Source organism: Mirounga angustirostris, unplaced genomic scaffold (assembly GCF_029215605.1).
Source record: "Mirounga angustirostris isolate CCGP_5_RB_7025 unplaced genomic scaffold, mMirAng1.0.hap1 SCAF_16, whole genome shotgun sequence".
Classification (NCBI taxonomy): domain Eukaryota; kingdom Metazoa; phylum Chordata; class Mammalia; order Carnivora; family Phocidae; genus Mirounga; species Mirounga angustirostris.
In genome coordinates, this window is record NW_026991724.1 from 34,224,794 (window position 1) to 34,250,504 (window position 25,711).

The following is a 25,711-nucleotide window of genomic DNA, read 5'->3' on the forward strand; positions in this document are numbered from 1 at the left end:
GTGAGCAAGCTGTGAGCAAGCCAGTAAACCAAATGTGGGCTTCCCAGAGACTTTCTTCCATATTTGTAGATAGGTAGGGGCAGAAAGAACTGGGCCAGTTTATGTGGTTTTTCTCCATTTGTCTCCATACCGTGGCTTTGGCACTAAGTCAGGAACTGACTATCCCATGGTGGTAAGACTGGCACTAAGCCTTCATTGTCCCATTGTTCCAGCCACCAGAGCATCCACCCTCTCCCTCTGTGACCTAAAGGACACCCCAACTCTGGCTTGTGCCACAAATTTTGAGTTATTTTGTGGGTCTGCCACTGAAATCCCAGGCCCAACACTGTAGGGATTAGCCTTGTTGCTTGCATTTTCAACATCATGGCTCCCTGTATTTCCAAAGCCATGACATTCTCCCTGGAGAGGTTATATAAAGAGACACTTAATTTATTAAAAGACCTCTGATGGAAACACATCATTATCTAAGATTGGTTTAACAAAGGCTTAATGAAGACAACAATGAGAAGATATTAACTCATTTGGCTCATGTTTTAGAACCTGACAGATCTGAGAGGTAGGGTTTTTTTCAACAACAGTGATGGATCAAATCTGTTTGCATTGGAAATTGGCTAATGTGCTGATGCCCCAGAAATCTTGTGCTGAAGCTGAGAAGACATTGAACCTGTCTTAATGCATGAACCACTTCCCCACTCACAAAGCTCACCACCACCCAAGCCAGACCCTTTCAGAGGCTGAGACATGTTGCACACGAAGCAAGGAGTCTATTTCATTCCCCTTACATAGCAACTTACCATTCTCATCCATTTATTTTAAGCAAATTATTCAGCCAAGTTGACAAGCATGAAAAAAACATGACCTACCCTGGGCTTTTCAAAAGAGATTTTCTCCTAAATATGATTCATTGTGCTCTGATCTCTCACTGTATTTTTATCAAATGTTCCATGCCAGCTCTTAAAAGGACGCTGTCAACTCTGCTGGTTATGGCTGATTTCTTTGACTCTATTGTCAGATGAATCCCTTATCAACTTTCAATAGAAAATTCCACCTTCCAGAAGCTTTGGGGGTGCCCAAAGGAGCCTCTGGGAGTCTGGAGACAGACCATAAAAACATTCAGTCACAAACATGTATTAAGTAATCATGATATGCCAGGCTCCGTTCTAAGTGCAGTGATACCAACTATTAAAAGGGCATTTATTGTCCCCAACCTCCTGGGGGGGGGGTTCCCTCTAGAAAAGGAGACAGACTGTAAATAAATAAAAAATTAAATGAGTAAAATAATGTTGGCCATTGATGAGCGCTATGAAGAAAATAAAACAGTGATATAACACAGAGTGACTAGGTAAGAGGGGATTAGGAATGCAGAGTCTTCCTGGGGAAGCATTATTTGGGTGGAATTCTGAGTCAAGAGGGTGAGCAAACAGGGCTCTAGGGAAATAGCATTTCAGTAGGGAGAACAGTGGCTCTCCGTCTCCTCTGTTGTGGATGCCACCAATCAAGCTGGTCAAGTTTCTGCCATTATAGATTGTGTGACAGGAAAACTAGCTCTTCCCATGGCCAGAGAAGAGAGGAAAGATCTATAAGAGAAGATCCTGGGGTGTGGGCTCTGTTGTCTCTGCAGTAAGCATCAAGGGTACTAACAACAGGGAACCCTCTGCCTTGTTTACTATTACATTCCTGGAACTTGGTATATGGCACAAAGTAGCTACAAAGAATAGTTGGTTGAATAAGAAAATGAATGGTAAATGGGAGGAAAGGGGCTTAGAAGAAAACAACTAGCTAACCAAAAGGTCATAATTAATGATCCTTAGTTTGCAGGGCAGAGGGACATCTTGTTATACCTCGCTTCTTGATAATAATTATTAACTATCATTCATTAAGCACTTATTATACTCAATGCATTCACTGAGCACTATGATAAGCAATTTATATGTTTCAGCTCTTTTAATCCTCCCCAGACTCTTTGAGAAACGTATTATTTCCTTGTTACACACAAAGACATTGGATCACACCGATCCACCACAAATCCACTTCACTTGTAAGTAGATGTGGGAAATGATAGAGGATGAAACCTGGGAAATCTCATGACAATCCTGTATCCCACCTCTACATGACTCCATCATACCAGTAGAGAACACTTAGGAGAATTTGCTTCCAATGGCTTCTGATATTTATAGCCCTGGGTGATGATTCTATGACTTTTTCAGATTCTTCACCCTTCCTTTATTTATCCATCCATTCAAATATGTTTTTTTGAGTACCTACTATGGGCCAGGCACTGTACTGGAGATATATATCAGTAAACAAAGCAGATAAAAGATTCTATAACTGGGCAAGATGGCGGAGGAGTAGGAGAACTGGATTTTGTCTGGTCTCAGGAATTCAGCTGGATAGGGATCAAACCATTCTGAACACCTACAAACCCAACAGGAGATCGAAGAAAAGAAGAGCAACAACTCTCTCATCAGAAAAGCGACCATTTTCTGGAAGGTAGGACATGCGGAGAAGTGAATCCAAGGCGATATTCGGGAGGATAGACGGCGGGGGAGGGGCCTCCGTCGGCCGCTTCTGGCAAGTGATAGAGCCGCGGAGCACAAAATCGGAACTTTTAAAAGTCTGCTCCGCCGAGGGACGTCACTCTGGTGGCTAAGCGGGAGGTGGAACCCGCCAGGACAGTGTGGTCTCAGGACCCTCGGGGTCACAGAAAGACCGGGGGTGCCTGAGGGCGGCAGAGCTCCCAGGTATCGGAGCAGGGAAGCCGGCTGCAGAGGCGGACCCAGGCGCGGGCTCTCAGCTCGGGGTGGCCATACACCGTGATCCGCGGCACAGTCGGGCCCCTGCTCCTCCAGCAGGGACCCAACAAGCGGCAGATCCGGGGAGACTCACCTTCCTCCCCCGGGAGGAGCCGCGCGGGAGGGCACCGCAGGGATCTGCTGGGTTTGGAGACTCCACCCGGGGTCGGGTGCCAGAGAGAGAAACGCGCAGTCACAGGCCAGGCGAGCACGGAGTGCGGCCGGAGACCGGGGAGACGGGAGTGACTGACGGCTTTTCTCTGGGGGCTCACTGAGGAGCGGGGCCCCGAGTTCTCGGCTCCTCCGGGGCGGAGATTGGGAGGCCTCCTTTTTCATTCTCCGCCTCCAAAGCTGTACGGAAAGCTCGCAGGGAACAAAAGCCCCGGAGAGCAAACCCGAGCAGATTACTTAGCCGGGAGGGGGCAGGGGCGGGGCAATTCCGCCTCCGGCAGAGACATTTGGAAACCACGGCAACAGGCCCCTCCCCAGAAGATCAGCGAGAACAGCCGGCCAAGACCAAGTTTACCGATCAATGAGAACGGCAGAACTCCAGCACTAGGGGAATACTGCACATAAAATTCACGGCTTTTTTACCATGATTCCTTAGTCTTTTAAAGTTAATTTTTTTTAACTGTCTTTTTGTCTTTTTATTTCTTTTTGAATTTTTCTTTTTCCCTTTTTCAACCAACATCTTATCAATCCCTTTTTTTAAAAAAAACATTTTTATTTTTCATTTTTAGAGTCATATTCTATCCCTTCATAGTAGTTACCCGTATTTTTGGCTTATATATATAAGTTGTTCTCTCTTTAAAATTTTGAGATAGTTTCTTCTAACAGATTAAAATATACCCTAAATCTCTAGTATATGGTGTTTTCTATTCCCCTGCCTGATCACATCCTCTCCCTTTTTTTTTCTTTTTCTTTTTTCTTTTTTTAAATCCTCTTCTTTCTTTTTTCAAATAACTTCTTATCAATTCCTTTTATAAAATTTTTTATAATTTCCATTTTTACAGTCATTTTCCATCCCTTCATCATATCAACCCTTATTATTGTACATATATAAGTTTTTCTTTCTTTAAAATTTTGGGAGACACTTTCTTCTAAAAGACCAAAATACACCCCAAATCTAGTGTGTGGCACTGATCTATATACCATATAGATCATATTTGATCACATTCTGGTTTTTCTTTTGTTGTTGTTGTTTTGTTTTCTTTGTTTTTGTTTTTATCTTCATCTTTTTCTTTTTTTTCTTTTTCTTTTTTCTCTCTTTCCCCTTCTTATCCCACTGCTTCAGGTCTTTTCTGATTTCTTTAGAGTATATTTTCTGGGGACGTGGTTACTCTGCTAGCATTTTGTTCTCTCATTAATCTATTCTCCTCTGCACAAAATGACAAGACGGAAAAAATCACCTCAACAAAAAGAACAAGAGGCAGTACCGACTTCCAGGGACCTACTCAATACGGACATTAGTACGATGTCAGATCTAGAGTTCAGAATCATCACTTTAAAGATACTAGCTGGGCTTGAAAAAAATATGGAAGTTATTAGAGAAACTCTTTCTGGAGAAGTAAAAGAGCTAAAATCCAACCAAGTAGAAATCAAAAAGGCTATTAATGAGGTGCAATCAAAAATGGGGGTGCTAAGTGCTAGAATAAATGAGGCAGAAGAGAGAATCAGTAATATAGAAGATGAAATGATGGAAAATAAAGAAGCTGAGAAAAAGAGAGATAAACAACTACTGGATCACGAGGGCAGAATTCGAGAGATAAGCGATACCATAAGATGAAACAACATTAGAATAATTGGGATCCCAGAAGAAGAAGAAAGAGAGAGAGGACCAGAAGGTATAATGGAGCAAATTATAGCAGAGAACTTCCCTAATTTGGGGAAGGAAACAGGCATGAAAATCCAGGAAGCACAGAGAACCCCTCTCAAAATCAATAAAAATAGGTCAACTCCCCGACATCTAATAGTAAAACTTACGAGTCTCATAGACAAAGAGAAAATCCTGAAAGCAGCTCGGGAGAAGAGATATGTAACCTACAAGGGTAGAAACATTAGATTGGCAACAGACCTATCCACAGAGACCTGGCAGGCCAGAAAGGACAGGCAGGATATATTCAGAGCACTAAATGAGAAAAATATGCAGCCAAGAATACTCTATCCAGCTAGGCTGTCATTGAAAACTGAAGGAGAGATAAAAAGCTTCCAGGACAAACAAAAACTAAAGGAATTTGCAAACACAAAACCAGCCCTACAGGAAATCTCGAAAGGGGTCCTCTAAGCAAAGAGAGACCCTAAAAGCAACATAGACCAGAAAGGAACACAGACAATATACGGTAACAGTAATCTTACAGGCAATACAATGGCACTAAATTCCTATCTTTCAATAGTTACCTTGAATGTCAATGGGCTAAATGCCCCAATCAAAAGACATAGGCTAACAGACTGGATTAAAAAACAAGACCCATCGATATGCTGTCTGCAAGAGACTCATTTTAGACCCAAAGACACCCCCAGAGTGAAAGTGAGGGGGTGGAAAACCATTGACCATGCTAATGGACACCAAAAGAAAGCTGGGGTGGCAATCCTTATATCAGACAAATTAGATTTTAAACCAAAGACTGTAATAAGAGATGAGGAAGGACACTATATCCTACTTAAAGAATCTATCCAACAAGAAGATCTAACAATTGTAAATATCTATGCCCCTAACATGGGAGCAGCCAATTATATAAGGCAATTAATAACAAAAGCAAAGAAACACATCGACAACAATACAATAATAGTGGGGGACTTTAACATCCCCCTCACTGAAATGGACAGATCATCTAAGCAAAAGATCAACAAGGAAATAAAGACTTTAAATGACACATTGGACCAAATGGACTTCACAGACATATTCAGAACATTCCACCCCAAAGCAATGGAATACACATTCTTCTCTAGTGCCCATGGAACATTCTCCAGAATAGATCACATCCTAGGTCATAAATCAGGTCTCAACCGGTACCAAAAGATTGGGATCATTCCCTGCCTATTTTCAGATCACAATGCTTTGAAACTAGAACTCAATCACAAGAGGAAAGTCGGAAAGAACTCAAATACATGGAGGCTAAAGAGCATCCTACTGAAGAATGAATGAGTCAACCAGGAAATTAAAGAAGAATTTAAAAAATACATGGAAACCAATGAAAATGAAAACACAACTGTTCAAAATCTTTGGGATGCAGCAAAGGCAGTCCTAAGAGGAAAGTATATAGCAATACAAGCCTTTCTCAAGAAACAAGAAAGGTCTCAAGTACACAACCTAACCCTACACCTAAAGGAGCTGGAGAAAGAACAGCAAATAAAGCCTAAACCCAGCAGGAGAAGAGAAATAATAAAGATCAGAGCAGAAATCAATGAAATAGAAACTAAAAGAATAGTAGAACAGATCAACGAAACTAGGAGCTGGTTCTTTGAAAGAATTAACAAGATTGATAAACCCCTGGCCAGACTTATCAAAAAGAGAAGAGAAATGACCCAAATCAACAAAATCATGAATGAAAGAGGAGAGATCACAACCAACACCAAAGAAATACAAACAATTATAAGAACATATTAGGAGCAACTCTATGCCAGCAAATTAGATAACCTGGAAGAGATGGATGCATTCCTAGAGATGTATCAACTACCAAAACTGAACCAGGATGAAATAGAAAACCTGAACAGACCTATAACCACTAAGGAAATTGAAGCAGTCATCAAAAATCTCCCAAAAAACAAAAGCCCAGGGCCAGATGGCTTCCCAGGGGAATTCTACCAAACATTTCAAGAAGAATTAATACCTATTCTTTTGAAACTGTTCCAAAAAATAGAAACGGAAGGAAAACTTCCAAACTCATTTTATGAGGCCAGCATCACCTTGATCCCAAAACCAGACAAAGACCCCATCAAAAAGGAGAATTACAGACCAATATCCCTGATGAACATGGATGCAAAAATTCTCACCAAAATACTAGCCAATAGGATCCAACAGTACATTAAAAGGATTATTCACCATGACCAAGTGGGATTTATTCCTGGGCTGCAAGGTTGGTTCAACATCCTCAAATCAATCAATGTGATACAATACATTAACAAAAGAAAGAACAAGAATCATATGATCCTCTCAATAGATGCAGAAAAAGCTTTTGACAAAGTACAGCATCCTTTCTTGATCAAAACTCTTCAGAGTATAGGGATCGAGGGTACATACCTCAATATCATAAAAGCCATCTATTAAAAACCTACAGCAAATATTATTCTCAATGGGGAAAAACTGAGAGCTTTCCCCCTAAGGTCAGGAACGCGGCAGGGATGTCCACTATCACCACTGCTATTCAACATAGTATTGGAAGTCCTAGCCACAGCAATCAGACAACAAAAAGAAATCAAAGGCATCCAAATTGGCAAAGAAGAAGTCAAACTCTCACTCTTTGCAGATGATATGATACTTTATGTGGAAAACCCAAAAGACTCCACCCCAAAACTGCTAGAACTCATACAGGAATTCAGTCAAGTGGCAGGATATAAAATCAATGCACAGAAGTCAGTGGCATTCCTATACACCAACAACCAGACAGAAGAAAGAGAAATTAAGGAGTCGATCCCATTTACAATTGCACCCAAAACCATAAGATACCTAGGCATAAATCTAACCAAAGAGGCAAAGGATCTGTACTCAGAAAACTATAAAATACTCATGAAAGAAATTGAGGAAGACACAAAGAAATGGAAAAACGTTCCATGCTCATGGATTGGAAGAACAAATATTGTGAAGATGTCAATGCTACCTAGAGCAATCTACACATTCAATGCAATCCCCATCAAAATACCATCCACTTTTTTCAAAGAAATGGAACAAATCATCCTAAAATTTGTATGGAACCAGAAAAGACCCTGCATAGCCAGAGGAATATTGAAAAAGAAAAGCAAAGCCGGTGGCACCACAATTCCGGACTTCAAGCTCTATTACAAAGCTGTCATCATCAAGACAGTATGGTACTGGCACAAAAACAGACACATAGATCAATGGAACAGAATAGAGAGCCCAGAAGTGGACCCTCAACTCTATGGTCAACTAATCTTCGACAAAGCAGGAAAGAATGTCCAGTGGATAAAAGACAGTCTCTTCAACAAATGGTGTTGGGAAAATTGGATAGCCACATGCAGAAGAATGAAACTGGACCATTTCCTTACACCACACACAAAAATAGACTCCAAATGGTTGAAAGACCTCAATGTGAGACAGGAGTCCATCCAAATCCTAAAGGAGAACACAGGCAGCAACCTCTTTGACCTCAGCCGAAGCAACTTCTTCCTAGAAACATCGCCAAAGGCAAGGGAAGCAAGGGCAAAAATGAACTATTGGGACTTCATCAAGATGAAAAGCTTTTGCAAAGCAAAGGAAACAGTTAACAAAACCAAAAGACAACCGACAGAATGGGAGAAGATATTTGCAAATGACATATCAGATAAAGGGCTAGTATCCAAAATCTATAAAGAACTCATCAAACTCAACACCCAAAGAACAAAGAATCCAATCAAGAAATGGGCAGAAGACATGAACAGACATTTTTCCAAAGAAGACATCCAAATGGCCAACAGACACATGAAAAAGTGCTCAATATTGCTCAGCATCAGGGAAATCCAAATCAAAACCTCAATGAGATACCACCTCACACCAGTCAGAATGGCTAAAATTAACAAGTCAGGAAACGACAGATGTTGGCGGGGATGCAGAGAAAGGGGAACCCTCCTACACTGTTGGTGGGAATGCAAACTGGTGCAGCCACTCTGGAAAACTGTATGGAGGTTCCTCAAAAACTTGAAAATAGAGCTACCATATGATCCAGCAATTGCACTACTGGGTATTTACCCCAAAGATACAAAAGTAGGGATCCGAAGGGGTACGTGCACCCCGATGTTTATAGCAGCAATGTCCACAATAGCCAAACTGTGGAAAGAGCCAAGATGTCCATCGACAGATGAATGGATAAAGAAGAAGTGGTATATATATACAATGGAATATTATGCAGCCATCAAAAGGAATGAGATCTTGCCATTTGCAACGACGTGGATGGAACTGGAGGGTATTATGTTGAGTGAAATAAGTCAAAAAAAGAAAGACGTGTATCATATGATCTCACTGATATGAGGAATTCTTAATCGCAGGAAACAAACTGAGTGTTGTTGGAGTGGGGGTGGGGTGGGAGGGATGGTGGGACTGGGTGATAGACACTGGGGAGGGTATGTGCTCTGGTAAGCGCTGTGAATTGTGCAAGACTGTTGAATCTCAGATCTGTACCTCTGAAACAAATAATGCAATATATGTTAAGAAAAAAAAAAAAGAAGAAGAAGAAGAAGGTAGCGGGAGGGGAAGAATGAAGCAGGGGAAATCGGAGGGGTAGACGAACCATGAGAGACGATGGACTCTGAAAAACAAACAGGGTTTTAGAGGGGAGGGGGGTGAGAGGATGGGTTAGCCTGGCGGTGGATATTGAGGAGGGCACATTCTGTATGGAGCACTGGGTGTTGTGCACAAACAATGAATCATGGAACACTTCATCTAAAACTAATGTTGTAATGTATGGGGATTAACATAAGAATAAAAAAAAAAAAAGAAAAAAAAAAAAGATTCTAGAACTGTTGGTCTCCCAGCAAGAGGCCGTCCTTGGCATGTGGGACAAGAAGAATATAGCAGAGAGACTAGCAAAACAATAATTCGTGTCTGTTTTCTGCTCACTTCCCACTTCCACAGTCTAGCCATTTCTAGAACATATGGCAATCTGCCAACTAGTAGAACATGGCAGGGAGACAAGTGGGTAAGAAGAAATAGCAGTGAGGAGCACTGAAGACAAATATAATACAAAAAGCAACGTCTTAGCCAGCACCAGGGCTGGCCCCCCTTTGTCCACTGGAAGTAGGATGCTAGAGCAGTCAATCTCTGTGGCCAAACTTCATGGCTAGACTCTACAGCTGGTTTTCAGAACAATTCAGATTCAAAGCACCCCCACCCCCTTTGCAACAATGCCAACCCAAAGCATCCTTTTGTTCCATCCTTCCAGTACTTTCCATTACTTTTGGTCCCAGCCCACTTCCTGAGCCACCCATCAGCCTTTCCTCTCCCAACTTGTGTCATCTCCATGTTGCCATTAGATGCCAATCTTTTGGATCGTAATAGCAGGAAAAGGAGGGCTTCTTGCCTATATAGGGCAGAGGAAGAAAAGTGTTACCTATCTGACAAAGATCAGCTCTTGGAAATAGAGGCGGAGGACACGGCGCTGTAACAAATTGGCCAGTAGCTTTCACTTTAGGCATTTCTCCAATTCCTGGGTAAGCTCTTCTTCTTGGAAACCAGGTAAAATTCCTTGCTTTATGCTGAGCCAAAGGCACAGTGTTTATTCTCATTATGCTGGGTGTGTGCCCTTTCACAGAGGACTCATACCTATCTCTGGGAAAGAAAAACATTGCCACTCACCAATTTCTCCCATCAGTTTTTATGCTGTCTCAACTCCCCTGGTCTTTAATCCTCAAACTATTCAAACACCCTGTGTCTAAATACGCCCTGCACTTTAGAGTATCTAATCCTATTAACCTGTCAGCACTACCTGTTAGCTGGTTGATCTTGGATAAGTTCCTGAATCCATCTGGGCATCATTTCTCTGTCTATAAAATGGGAATAATAGTACTTCAAGTTCTTGTGAATATGTGCAAAAATAGTTCCTGGCACATTGGAGGCATGCCGTCGTGATTCTCAACCCTGGGTGCTCATTAGAATTACCCAGGGAGCATTTAAAAATATTGATGTCTGAACCCCAACTCAGACCCATGAGATTGGAACCTCTCAGGGTGGGAGCCTGGATATCAGTACTTTTTAAGACTCCCTAGGTGATTCTAATTTGCAGCTAGAAAGACAGCCACTTCACTAGATAAATGGTAGCTATTATGGTTGTTGCTGCTGCTGTTTTTAATCCATATTGTCCAAATGCAAACCTAAAGCTACAAGACCTCTAAGGAAAAAAGCACTCACTTGTATCTGAAAATGGTAGAGTGCTTGTGGTCCTCAGACAAGCCCCTGTCATCTTTCAGCGGGAACTAAATGAACCTCAGAAGTCCATAGCCCATGGCACAGTGTCTTAGGTAAAAGGCACCTAATCAAAAATTTCAGGGATAATTGGCAAATTGGCTCTTCATAAGAGGGAAGTAATCTGAATTAAGCACCATGAGTTAGCGGGGAGAGGCGCCTGTGGCTCTGTGCTCCCGGCATATGCTACATCTGCATAAATGAGTCAGTGTCAGGGACACAGGCTCCCTACCCCCCTGACCCTGCAGCACTGCTCCACATCTGAGATCAGCGATTGAAGGCATTTCAGAGAGGGGAGCCCATTTGGCAAATCTGAATTCCAAAGCCATAGCTGTTTGATCTGGAGTAAGAACCTTGGCACCCACACAAACCCAAGCAGGCAAATGTGAGCGTGAATCCTGGGAAACAAAACAGGCTCATGTTCCATTTGTGGCTGGACTGGAACAAGCTGCCCATTTTGTAACATCGCTGCCTTGTGGTAGAATTTATGACATCAATGTGTTCAAAGGCAATTTAAAAAAAAAAAAAAAGGAAAGAAATTTTAAAAAGAAACAATTTCCTTTTGCTGTGTCCCTTTACCTGAATTGGAGTCACAGCTCTCATTATTTCATTAGCTGGTCTCATTCCCTCGATGGCAACTGGGTTCATGAGCATTTGATTTAAGCTGCAATTAAAAGCCCCAATCATAGAAATACATTTTCAGAAGATAATTGGGTGCATCATGCCAGCTTGTTGGCCTGTTAGTGAGCTCTAATTGTTGGCCAGTAAATTAAAAGCAAGTACAAGTAAATAGTTCATCCAAAGACACATCAAAGAGAAGGAAGTCATGTTCCCATTGATCAAGGACTCTGCCCTCTGCCCTGACCAGGACTTTTTCTTTGCTCAGAACTACAAATCCATCACTCTGGTCTAAGAGATGTGTGGGGGTGGCAGGACATTTTTGCTGCTTTGCATTACATTATAATGGAGAGCTCTTAAGGGAATGATTTCCTGTCTTGCCTTTTTCCTTGAACACCCTGCTTCTTTTTCCTTGCCCCCCAAATGAGTTTTAAGTCTTTACTTTTTCATCTTGTTCCCCACGTTCCTCTTGTGTAAGCTCATAGAAGTAGCTTGAGCTGAATAAAGGCTTTTTATTTTTTTTTCCTGAAGGAATGGCAGAATGGTCAAAATATAAACTAGGTTGCCTCTGCAGGTTACGAGTTCCCCTTTCCTTTATTGGGGAGTGGTACCTTGGGTGGTACCTTGGGCAGTAGAGAAATTTCAAGCATTGGATGGGGGTATTATAATATATCAAAGGAAGGTAACTGATCTTTATCATTGTTCTAGAAAAATTGCAACCTGGTTTTCCTTTGGGAAATCTCCTTTCCCCTCAGCCTATAGAGGTTGGGAGTTATGGTAGATAATATTATTATTTGCAAGTACTCACTCACATTTTTCTCCATGGGAAGAGCATATACCTCCTAGCCCCTATGATACTGTCTTAGCCATGTGACTGACTTTGGCCAATAGAATATAAATGGTCATTTTGATCAAATTGATCATATGGGTTGGCTTGGTTTCCTGCTTTTCCCCTCTGCCTCAAAAATGATCTTATATACATAGGGGCTGTTCCTGCAGCCTGAGTGAGAAGACACATCGTGAGGATCCCAGAAGAGCTAAGAAGAACCACAGAGCACCTGTGGCCAACCCGCAGTCACCAACTTTTAACAAGAGAGGGAAATACTTAGCAAAGTCAGTGAGGTGTGGTGTATCTTCTCCTGGAGGTCTAGGAGAGAAAGAGGCAAACTTCCCCACAGGGCATGAAGCTGATTTGGGGAAGATGGAATTGCTGCTCCTTTCTTGTCACAACAAAGCTAGAAAATAAGGCCCAGATGTGTAGGAAAACCAGCCTGAGATACAGAGAAGCCAGACGTTATGGCATCACTTGAGCTTGGACCAAACCATATTGACAGTGGATCCTCCCCTGAACATTTTAGTTATGAGAGCCAGATTCCTCTTTGCTCAGGTCTGTTTGCATTGGGTTTTCTGTCACTTGCAACTGAAAGAATTCTCACTGAAACAGATTCCAAATCTGAGTTTCTTATTCTCTCCCCATTGTCCCCTCAAGGGATGAAGGAGCCCACACATCGGGAGCAAAGGTGTTTTTTAGATGGAAAAACTCCTGAAGACCTGGAAACTTAAAAGCCTTAGAATAAGTTCTGCCTTGTAGTTGTCTATTGACCAGAATGGATTCCAGAAGACTGAACTGGAGAAAAGACTTTATAAAAGCCCAAGGGGGGGGCTTGATATTTCACCTGTAGCCTTGGAACTGCAAGCTGAAGCCTTCTCCTCAGCCCACATCATAAATCATCATAGCAACCAACGTTAGCCAGTAAGAGACCCAGCCAGCCCATGCTAGAATTTTATTTCTAAAAGCATCGATGACAATTTGATTTAGATGATTAATTTCTTCACCAATAACCATTTCTTCCTGATTTAAGTCAGAAACTAAATAATACAAACTGACTAAAATATCATTGCAGAATCAATAAAACATCCTCAACAGATAATTATAGCATGAATGCACTTATTCTCTGGTTGGTGCATCAATCATAGTTAATGGGGATAAGCTGAAATGATTTTAATTAAAGGCATTTGAGTTCTGTTGCCCTGAGTCATAGAATGCTGAAGCATAGGGTCCTAAGAACTAAGAGACCAAGAGTTTGCAGACCCAAGGTTTGCTGAAACTCTGGGATCTTTAGAAGTGCTTCTCAGACCACTATAGAAAGTAGTGGGGGGACAGAGAGCTGAATGTCAGGAGCTCCAGGACCTCCAATCTCATTTCAAACAGAATGTCACTGAATATGAATCTATTTGAAAATGGGTTAGGCTACAATAGGGGATAAGAAGCAAAGGTAGCTAAGATAAGAAGATAAAGAGGGGAACAAATAAAAGTAAAGAGAAAGAAGATAAGTTTAAAAAAAAACACTGATCTAATCCAATCTCCTCATTCTTCCAAAGGGGAAACTGAGGCTCAGAAAGTGGGAGAGATTTGCCCCATGTCACACAGATGCCCTACAATAGAGCCTGTCCAAACACTCTGACTCCCAAGCTAATGTTTTTTCATTGCATCAGCTTTACATATTTTAGATATCAGAAATAAGAATTTTTTTCACAGTGACAAGGAGAGTTTGGGGCAATCTGTCCCAAAACATCTTCAGGAAGGACTCCTACTCTTGGTCTCTACTTCTAATGAGCAACACATGCCATTCCTTAACCATGGCCCAGGATTTCAGCCAAAATGTTCCATTCAAGATCTTTCCCATGTGATCTAGAGTCCATACCCAACAATTCTTGGTGGGGAAACTCTGGTCTGAATTGGTGACTGATTTTGCTTTTAGCCATGTTTCATTTGTTGATATACCAATTACTCTCATGAAACACTATGCTGTACACACAAAAATTTCAGGAGAATATAGGACAGTAGCCATGCCTTCATAGTATAGGAAATAAGGTAAGATCAATAGACCAATCATCACAACATAGGGTTCAACTTGTATTTCTTACCTGTTAGAATGTAAGCACTACAAGGCAGGGGTGGCACCTGTCATTCTCTATGTATCTCCATTGTCTTATCTGATACTAGACACATAGTAGATGCTTAATACTATTTGTTGGGTACTTTAAAATAGCAATAGTAAAACATATCACTTACCATGTACCAGAAGCTATTGGAAGTCAACATGTAATGAAGTATTTAATCCTTACCATAACCTATGAAGTGATTATATTATTATATCCCATTTTCTAGCTAAGGCACAGAGAGATTAAGAATATTGTCCAAGGTCACACAGCAACGAAGTGATAGAACTGGTGCTTAATTCTAAGCCATTTCCAAAGGCTTGCCCCTTAACTATATTCTTAATACCCCTAAAATGTCTTAGGAGCTCAGAGGAGGAAGTGATCACTTCTAGAAAGAGATCAAGGAAAAGTTCATGGAAGAAGTGGAAACTAACCTATGCTTTAACAAATGAATAGAATATGGGCTCAAGGAAATGGAAAGGAAAAGCAGGATAGGGGATAAGGAAGGGAGATAGAATGAGTGAAAGCATGGTGGAGAGAGACCATGGACATACATGAAAGGCAAGTTTGATTAGGCTGGAGCATGTCATATATAAAGAAAGGATAAGGAAATGTAGCCAGAGAGAAAGATCAGGGCCAGGTATATGGAGGCAACTGAGAGCTTTTTTTTTTTTTTTTTTCTTTTTTTTTTTTTTTTTATTCTTATGTTAATCCCCATACATTACAACATTAGTTTTAAATGAAGTGTTCCATGATTCATTGTTTGTGCATAACACCCAGTGCTCCATGCAGAACGTGCCCTCCTCAATACCCACCACCAGGCTAACCCGTCCTCCCACCCCCCTCCCCTCTAGAACCCTGCCTGCCCTTCAGAGTCCATCATCTCTCATGTTTCGTCTACCCCTCCGATTTCCCCTGCTTCATTCTTCCCCTCCCGCTACCTTCTTCTTCTTCTTCTTTTTTTTTTTTCTTAACATATATTGCATTATTTGTTTCAGAGGTACAGATCTGAGATTCAACAGTCTTGCGCAATTCACAGCGCTTATCAGAGCACATACCCTCCCCAGTGTCTATCGCCCAGTCCCCCCATCCCTCCACCTCACCCCCCACTCCAACAACACTCAGTTTGTTTCCTGCGATTAAGAATTCCTCATATCAGTGAGATCATATGATACATGTCTTTCTCTTTTTGACTTATTTCACTCAACACTGAGAGCTTTTGAAATGACATGATTAGAGCTCAGTTGTGGACAAGCTCTCTACCAGGCCCAGTTTATAAGTCAGAAAGTAGGGGTGGGGTAACAGAGGAGGACTAAAAGCTTAAAGGCCTAGTGTAGTCCTCCATGACAAATGGACCAGAGTTGGATGCTGGACTCAGACCCTGGACAACATACCATAGGTGATGCCATTGTTCAAGCAAGTAGCTTGGTCAGTTTCACTCCTTATTGACCTAGCCTGATTCTCTTGGCTTAAGAATGACCTTAGATTCAGCTCTAATAACAATGCATCAGCGTCTAGATTTCCATCATCATGCAGAAAATAGCTTCTACTTGCTTTAGCCATGAATCCAGATGCAGATTCTATTGACAATATCTGTGGCCCCAAAGGATTCACATTTTTCAGGTCTACATATTAACATGTATTCAGACACCTGAATCTTTTGGAAATCTCCTCAATTGAAAACCCACAAATTCTTTAAATTCCTAGGATCCTATTGGAAAATGCACACAGCCTAAATTTTAATAAATACATTGAAGCTACATACACTGTAAAAACAAAACAAAAACAAAAACAAAAAACCTTTGACTCTGTGCAAAAGTGTCATTGCCAGTTAATTTTAAAATAATTGGTAGCTATGCCTTTTATCTCTGGAGACCTAAAATCCATGACTGGTCCTGGTCACCACATTGATGCCATTGCCCTTGACTTTAGACTATACCCAGTTGACTTCAACTAGTGCAGTACTAGGGAGAGAGTATAGGAATAAGCAATGAAGATGGGACAAAAGTCTCTTTGAAAGGACTTTGAGATAAAGGACTATCAGGTTGATGGGAGAAAATCATGAAGTGAAGGGATCTAAACTTCAGTTGAAGTTTATAAAAAACTTACAAACTTTTTTATAAAAAGTATAAGCAAGCCCAGTTGAGATCAGCTTGGCCAAGCCCAGCTCAGCACTGCTGCCAACAAACTGAAGATCTAGGTTCACCCTGACTATGGAAGCGTCTGAAATATCCTCCTGTCGATTGATTGCATTGAGGGCCTTGCTTCTCTCCTCTCCTTGTATTGATAACTTTTGCAATGTGACTTTACAATTCTTCTCATTAAGAGGTGAAGTCCGTTTCTTCAACCCTTAAATCTGGGCTGCCTTGTGACAAAGGGTGAGGCCAGCAAGGTGTCTGAGACTCCAAATTTAAGGAGACACTCACTATCAGGGTCATGCAAATGTAGAGGTAACACCTAGAGTGAGTGCCTCCTTAAAAGTTATACCCTAGGTGCCTCACTTCCCTCACCCTGGTCCCAGACCTATTTGAGACTTGCTTTGGCCAATAGCATGTGGCAGAAGTGACATCATACCAATTCTGAGTCTTGGCCTCAACTTGGAAGCTGCCATTGCCACAAAAGTGAGTCTGGGCTAGCCTGCTGGAGGATGAGAGGCCATGTGAAGGAGAGACACACTGTCCCAGCTGAGGTTATCCTGGACTGGCCAGCCCCTAACTGTCCCACCAGCTGATCATAATGCATAAGCAAGACCAGTTGAGATCAACTCAGCCAAGCCCAGCTCAGCAGAACTGCCAATGAACCTAGATTCATGTAAAATAATAAATCATCATTGTTTCAAGATATTTTAGGGTGGTTTACTATTCAGTGGTAGATAACTAATATACCTTGTTACCTTTCCATTCATTGCACCATATGTGTTTTCTTCTCCTAAGAAGCTTGTGAAAAGTTAATAAGTAAATGACTCAGGATTCAGTGGTATGTATCAAGACAGATTTAGAAGAGACTGAAGTTCCCAGAATATAAAGTAAGAGAGCTCTTCTGACTCTAACTGCCAGTAATGACAAACAAATCTCTTTCCATCTTTGAGACTTGAAACTCTCCTCTTTAAAACGAGCGTTTACTCCAGAGCAATGGCACCTGGGTTTCGTTACTCAAGACATATCCAGTTTCTTGGAGATGGCTGCCCAGCATGCAGAATTGAAGGGGTCTGAGGCTCAACAACAAAGAATGCTGTTATTGATTAGTGATGTCTGGCCATGTTCAAGGATGGAGAGCAAGAGGGGCGTGAGATGAATGAGCAGCACACATGCCCCACTGTTGTCCAACTAATCTAGATCCACTCTAAGAATCCCTCAATGCTAGAAGTCTCTCATGCTCCTTGCTTAAAGGGGTTAATCCTGCCAGACCAATCAAGTTCTGAAGACTGCTGAAGACCTCTGAAGACCACAGACAGTCTTCCTTGATTTCCTGCCCTCGGTCCTTGAACCTAATTCTAGCGGTTTCTTTAAGTTGTAAAAACAAGGACACAAAGCCTGGTACAGGTACCTTGTTGCACGTTCTGGACAATCTCCACCCAGTTTGACTTGTCCCACCCAGCTGGCCTGGTTTTGTTATCTGTAGAAGTGGAAGGTGTAGTGCTAAGCAGAAAAACAATTCTGATTGCCATGCATTCGAATTTGGGGGGCTTATTTCTACTATCATTATAGAAATTTACTTTCAAGAATACCTCTTCTGTGAAGCACAGAACAATCACATTAACAAGGTCATAGGAAGGGCTCTTGGAATGAGGGTCCTCTCCAGAATGGACATCTTCACACCAGCTTGGACCACTTCCCTTGCCATCCCCCACCCGGATAACATACACATCCACTTGCTTAGCTGGACAGTGAATCTCCACTTATATAAAGACTCAAGGCTTTAGGTCTTAAGTTCTGGCTGTCCTCATTCACTAGAGAAGCTTAAAAATAGTTCTTTGCTTATGGAAATCACTTCGCAGCTTACAAATTGCTTTCACAACCTTAATTTCATTTGCGCCTTAAGACAGCCCTGTGATGGGAAAGCTGAGGTCCAGACAGGTTAGGTGATAAGCCTAAGGGCAAACAGAAGGTAGGAGGAAGAGCTAGGAACAGAACACAGGTCTTCTCATTAAGATCCTATCTCCTGCACAGCACAGATCTGCCTTTTCTTATCTACCACCACCTACCATGGACAGATGACCATGGCCAACTACACTGCCATGTTTCTACCTGCTCCACTAACAACCAGAACAAACTTGTCAGCAACCCATAATTTTAGTTCACCCATATCTACCACTCGCCAAACCCCTAAGTTCCCCAAATCTACCAACGGAGCAGGTCTAGCTAAATGTCTTTCCACACAGGGGAGACAATGCAGGATTGTGGTGTAAGTATAGGCTTTTGAGTCAGGCAGACTTGAGCACATACCTTGGCTCTGTCACTTCCCGATGGGTAATGTGGGCAAGTCATTTAACTTCTCTGACTCAGTGTTCTTCTCTGTAAAATGGGAATACTAATCCCCATATCATAAGGTTTCTGCAAGAAATAAATAATACATCCATGAATAAAATAATAAGCTTAAAGGGGTCAAACACAGTTACCTGATTCATAGTGAGTTCAACAAATGGTACTAGTAGTCACTAAATAATAACAATAATGACAATAATGCCTGGAAGCTACACCAGAGAAGCAGGGGCAAACCTGTTACCTCAGGAGGCCTGAGGATCTCTTCCCTGGTGTGTGACCACTATACAAAGGTCTTTCCAATTGTGGGAGGACCAGAGCACACACCCAACAAACATCCCCTTGCACCGTTCATCAGGCCTAACAAGAGCTACATCAATGCTGGATTTATTGGGTGTAGGATGCAGAAAATACACTGGGGGAGGAGGGGTGGGTTGTATAATCAGGTGTGTGATGAGTCATGCTAATTATACTATGAGTAAAACTAATTTACAATAATTTAATCATCAACAAACAACTGTGCAGGGAGAAGAAGTCGAGTTGTCAGATTTTCAAATATGGGCTCTTAGCTGACAGTTCCAGTGTGACCCTGAGCTTGTGTAATTCTGGAGGGGAAAAACTGGGGCCAAGTCTCAGTGTGTCCACAAGAAAGATGACCAGCATTTGCATAGCAGCTCTAGAGTTTACAAAATACCTACATGGATGGAATCTCATTTGACTCCTGAGATAACCTTCCACAGTAATGCATTTTTTCACCCTATTTAAGATGACAAACTCAGGTTGAGAGGTGAGAAGGGGCACTAGATAACTCAAAACCAGGACTTCTGATTCCAAGTCTTGTGTCCTTCTTTCTAAACCAGTGGAGATCATTCAGAGGTGTGCATCTGGAGCTGCCGTGAGGTCTTACAGAAATATACACAAAGCTGAGCCCCAGAGTATTGTTATTATGATTCAGGAATGCTGGGATGAAGGACAGAAATCTGAATCAGACACATGCTCCAAGATGAAGAGAGAGGGGACAGCCCAGGATGGTGGAGGGCCCAGGTTAGACTCTTCTCTGCATATATTTAAAACTTGACTCCATCCTCTTACCAACTGTGTGACCTGGTAAAGTCACTTAATCTTTCTGGGCCTTGGTTTTCTCATCTGCAAACAGGGATGATAATACCTACATCCTGAAAAAATATAACTTATGAGACAATGTAAATGAAAGCAAATGAGAAAACATGACTTAAGTTCTAATAGTGGAGTGCATAAATGTCAGTTACCCTCCGTTCCCTTGGATAGCAGATATTTGAAACAAGAAGTCAAGGCTGTGATAGATATTTCTTTTGCTACCAAGAGCTGTTGTTTTCCTGAATGAAAATCTATTGTAAAATGTTTTTAACTTAATGCTTAAAAAGAAAAAAATAAGTAGAAAACAACCTGCTCCCTAAGAACTGAGCACTCAGGTTTTCCTGTCAAAAGATCAGCCACAGAGCCCAGGCGGTTCTCTTAACACCCAGTTACTGCAGCAGCTGGCCCCACAGCTTGGACAATCCTTCCAGGCACAGACTCCTCCTCAACCAGGAGGAGAGCTCCAGTACTGCTTCCATTTTTGCTATTTGAGAAAAACAATAGGATCAAATAAAAGGCATTCTCCTTCTGCTAGGGAGTCCCCGGGAAAAGAGAATCAGTGAGTCCCTTGTAGCTGGAGTAAATGCATTACAGATATTCTGAATCTCTGGTTCTTTGGGGCTCAGGAAAAAGCCCTTGTAATGTCTCCTCAACCTTGATCTAACTTGCTGAGGTTCCTGCTGGCCCTACCCATTTGGTCACATGGCGGAGGCTTGCCACCAGAAGGCCTTGGCTGTTCTAATACAGGTGTGGAGGTTTCTCCCCCTTTCTAAGCAAAGCTGATCGGACCTCTTAGCTCAAGTCTCTGCTGTCCTTATCCCCTGGTCAGACCAGTTCTCTGGATGGAAGGAGATACTCTGAGAGAATCAGTCCAGAAACCCCAGGAGCCCATGACTCAGCCCTCTCCTGCCTCCCAGTGCAGGTCAGAGAACCTCGTTACCAAATCTTAGGTGCTCTCACTGGGCTCTGGAGGAAAAAAAGCTGGCTTCGGCCAGCCTTGGGAATGCTTCAGCTGTCAAAGCAAGAAGCTTAATGAGCTGGTGATGGAGAAAAAAGTGCCCCATCTTTTTAAACCTGGGCTTAATCCTGGCTGCCTAATTGTACCCAGCTGTTCCATGACTCCATCCCAGCCTGGTCTCAAGTGTCCCGTGAGAGGGCCTGACTGGCTGGCCACACAGGCAAAGGTCGGGGAAGGCCTATTACTAACCAAATTAGATCCCAAACTCAACACAGGGAAATCCATGTCGGCTGGCTAGGTGGCCCACAGATGCTGACCCATAACCCAGAAGTCCCACACAGGAAGTATGCCAGCTATGTTGGGTTGGTAGAAATGCATTGCATGAGGGAAAAAAAGGAAATTCTACAGTTGTACCTAATTGTGTAATTCCAGGTAGTTAAAAACATTTTTTTTAATTTAATTTTACTTTATTATGTTAGTCACCATACAGTACATCATTAGTTTAAAAACATTTCTTTCTGAAGATTTCACCTAAAAAATATTAGATTTCTGGTTTCTTTTACAAAACCTAACTATATCAGGCCCCTATTCTGTGAGCGTTGCTGGTCAGCTAGAAGTCAGTAGCAGATGCCCCTATGATTGGGGCGTATGAGCACTAGCTCCCCACTGTCCCCACCACTCCCTATTGCCCCTTGATATTGCCCCTTGAAAGCCTTTGTGTCTGTCACTCTTGATGAATGTTTCCTGACCTGGGCTTGGGTTTCTTCATCTGTACAATGACAGTGTTAGCCAGAATGGACTCTATAGTATTTCAGGAGCCCTAGCTGATCCCACAGCCCCCCAGAAGGCTGTGAGCTGGGGTCAGAGATGCTGGAGCAGTTAAATAAAACACCAGGCTATTCACTCCAGAGGTGCTTGGGGAGAAGTGCATGCCCTCCTCTCTGGGGCACACAGCCATCCTAGAACCCACCCATCACTGGTCTCCCTCACCCTCCAGCAAGACAGTCATTGCCATGAACAGCTCCAACCTGAAGAGCCTGACACACTGCTGCACTCAGAGGGGCTGTTACTTCTCCACGTTCTACTCTCTCCGGCAATACTACCCCTCCAACCCCTTCCCATGGCCAGATTTAATAAAGGACAGGCGAGAAGAAATATGGCAGGACTCCAAAGGGACAGGGTTTGAGGATGGGCCAGTGGGGTGCTTGCCGGGAGCTCGTTAGGGCAAGAATGCCCAGCCAAGACAAGGTGCATGCCTGCCGGCCTCTAATTGCACACCCCATTTTGCCCCCTCCATTCAGCCAACCCGCAGAGCATCCCGACGTTTAAAGATTACCAAGGCGAGTTTGTAATGAAGCCTCTCCCTCTTTGTCTGTCCTTGCACCAACAGCAGCAGAAGGGATACTAATTAGAGGGTGAATTATTAGCTTCCCATGGTGCACTGCAGGGACATTAAAAATGAGGGGGCTTTGCTGCTTGCTTTTTAGATGGTTAGTCTTGGTTTAATATATTCGTGTTTCTAGGTGAGCAGCAGGGGACAGTTTTTATGATTATAATTGTTGCATAATTACTGGCCTAAGGTTGCCTATTGTTAAATAAAAATGCTGAGATACTAATGTTTTATTGAACAGTACAAGGAGATAAAATTGTAATATCTTTTCCTGAGCAATCGAAGCTGCTCATTTGCAGCCTAGTGACAACTCTTAGTTTTCTTCTGGAAGAGGTGGATGGGTTCTGCCTAGCCTGGAAGTCAAATGTGAAATATTTGCTTGGGGGACAAAAAAAGGAGGAGAGAAAGAAAAGAGAAGCCAGGGAGCTCCTGCATGCACCCTCACAATCTCTGCATGTTGCAGGCGGCAAGGGTTTAAGACCTGGGTCAACACACATGCACTGAACATGAAAGCTGACTCTCAGCCAGCTGGTTCTTGGGCAACAAAATGCCACAGTCTTTCCCATGAAGGACATCCCTTCCTGCAAGACAAACACTGAGGCAAAGGGACACTGAGGCAGAGACAGCAGAGGTTGCCTTTGCTTGCCAAGTTAGGGATGTGGCCACCATCAGATGGACAAATGGGGTCCAACATTCTTTCCTTGGGCAACTCTTAAACTTTCAATCCTTCCAGTCACTAAGAAGTTACCTGGAATCAGCCAGGCAACACATCTCTAATATTTCCCAATTCCACCTCTTTCTCCTCACCCCCTCATTTTACCCTAAGCAGCCAACCCCAAGCCCTTGTATGGTCTCCCTGACTCCGGGTCTCCTAACTGCAACCCATCTTTCCCATTTTGCAGGGATTTCTGCCCCCAGGCAAGGGACAATTCCTACCAGGAACTGACCAGATGAAAAAAAAAAAAAAAAGAGAGAGAGAGAGAGAGAATACATCTGAGTCAGGTCTGCTGCCTCACAAGGCCAGGAAGCATAAAGAAGTGTGGGAAATGCATTCAGTTTGGGCAAAAAGCAAATGTCTGATCCCTTTGGTCTGGCCCCTTAGGTGCCCCATTCCTCAGAAAGATAACATGAAATAGATCACTGATTTTACTGCTCATCCAGGTATGTACAGCTAGGAAAATGGAGGCAGAGAATGGGCAGAGCAAACCTGAATTTCAGGAAGTCAGAGCGAGTGGCAGCTCCCTCCCCAGAAGACCCTTGGGGCTTCCCTAGACCTGGCCCAGCAGAGGCTCCTGGTTCTTGGCCAAGACTTTCATAGTAGGTATACAATAAAAACCAACTTTCCTCTCTACAGGTTTCCACGTGTTTCTTCTAGGGCCAACCTCAGTCTTGTGGAAAGAGCCCTGGACAGGAGTCAGTTAGCCTGAGTTTTATTCCTGGCTCAGCCACACCTCTGCAATTCTTTGACAAGTCACTTCAACTCTTATCTTTGGAACAGAAATCACATCACCACTCTGACTACCTCACACAATTCATGTGAGGCCTTGAGTGGACTTCAAAGAACCAAGGACTGTCAGTCGGAAGGAGCTCATCTGGTCCAATTTCTTTCCAAATTCAGGAAATAAATTTGGAAGTGCTTTCCAGAGCATTCCTGACAGATGTTCATCCTCCCTCTGCACCAAAATGAAGACACCAGAGAGCTCAGAACAGCTCGTCCTTTTGCTGGACGGCTCGGATTTTGCTTCCTCAGGTGAACTAGACCTGCCCAGCCCTGGTCCCAGGGCTGCCCTGAGCTGCATCTCTTCTGCAGAGTGGCCCCACAGATACCTGAAGACAGTAATTTGCCTGCGCTTGGTCTGTACTCCAGTACAACTATCCCAGATTCCTCAGCCATTCTTCATGCTTCAAATCTTTTGTTATCTTCCTCCTACACCAGAAAAGAAAACAACTCCATATGCAACCTGACTGGTCTGGAACACAACGACCTCCCTCAGTCTCATCACTATATACTCCTGTTAATGCAGTCAACAACTATGCAGGCTTTTTAGCAGGCATATCACACAATTGGCTCATATTGAGCCTGTATGCAACTAAATACTCTGGATCTTTGTCATATAAATGGCTTTCATTTGGAAAATGAAAGGTCTTGCCCTTCCTTTACACATACAATTGATTATTTTAAAAACTAAATGTATGATTTTATATTTCTTTGTTTTGTTTCAATATGTTGGTTTAGATATCTCTTTCAAAACCATGATAAATTTTAAATCTTGCTTCTCTCACCCCAGTTTGAATTGGAAAGCTCTGCCTTACACCTTTGTATCATCTGTGGATTTGTTAAACAGACCTTCACTGTCTTTGATGAAAACTGTTAACAGTACTGATCCATAGGGTATCTATTATATCAGAGTAAAGGAAGTTATCAAGGCTAATAGAAATAAGTTAAATTAGTAAATTGAGGGGTAAGTATACAGGTCAACAAAACCTTGAGTATAAAAATAAACATAAAAGAGGAGGAAATGCCTAATGTTTGCCAATAATGAAGGCACCCAAGGTCCTGGGATCACAGTTGGATTTGACCAAGTAAAGTTAAGGATCTAGTCATAAAGAGAAATATAAGTTATTTGGAAAAGAGTTAAAACGAGCCTGCGTCCTACAGAGCCTCCAAACCTGTGGTTTCCCCATGGGTTTAGCTGCAACCTGTACTAATAAATTAAGAAGATGCACATCCATATCTTCTGCCCTTCAACATAGTTGCTAGAAGGATCTTGGACCAGTCAATGGTAGAGCTATCTTTTCTGTAAGCTGTTTGGAGTTATTACTTATATTTTTCTCCCTGTCTTCATTATTGATTCAGGGGTATAGAAACCTTTCAGAGAGGAAAGCACAGGTAAAATCCAGTGCATTCCAGCCATCAAAAGGAATGAGATCTTGCCATTTGCAACGACGTGGATGGAACTGGAGGGTATTATGCTGAGCGAAATAAGTCAAACAGAGAAAGACATGTATCATATGACCTCACTGATATGAGGAATTCTTAATCTCAGGAAACAAACTGAGGGTTGAATGGGGGGTGGGGTGGGAGGGATGGGGTGACTGGGTGATAGACACTGGGGAGAGTATGTGCTCTGGTAAGCACTGTGAATTGTGCAAGACTGTTGAATCTCAGATCTGTACCTCTGAAACAAATAATACAATATATGTTAAGAAAAAAAAAAGAAGAAGATAGCAGGAGGGGAAGAATGAAGCGGGGGAAATCGGAGGGGTAGACGAACCATGAGAGATGATGGACTCTGAAAAACA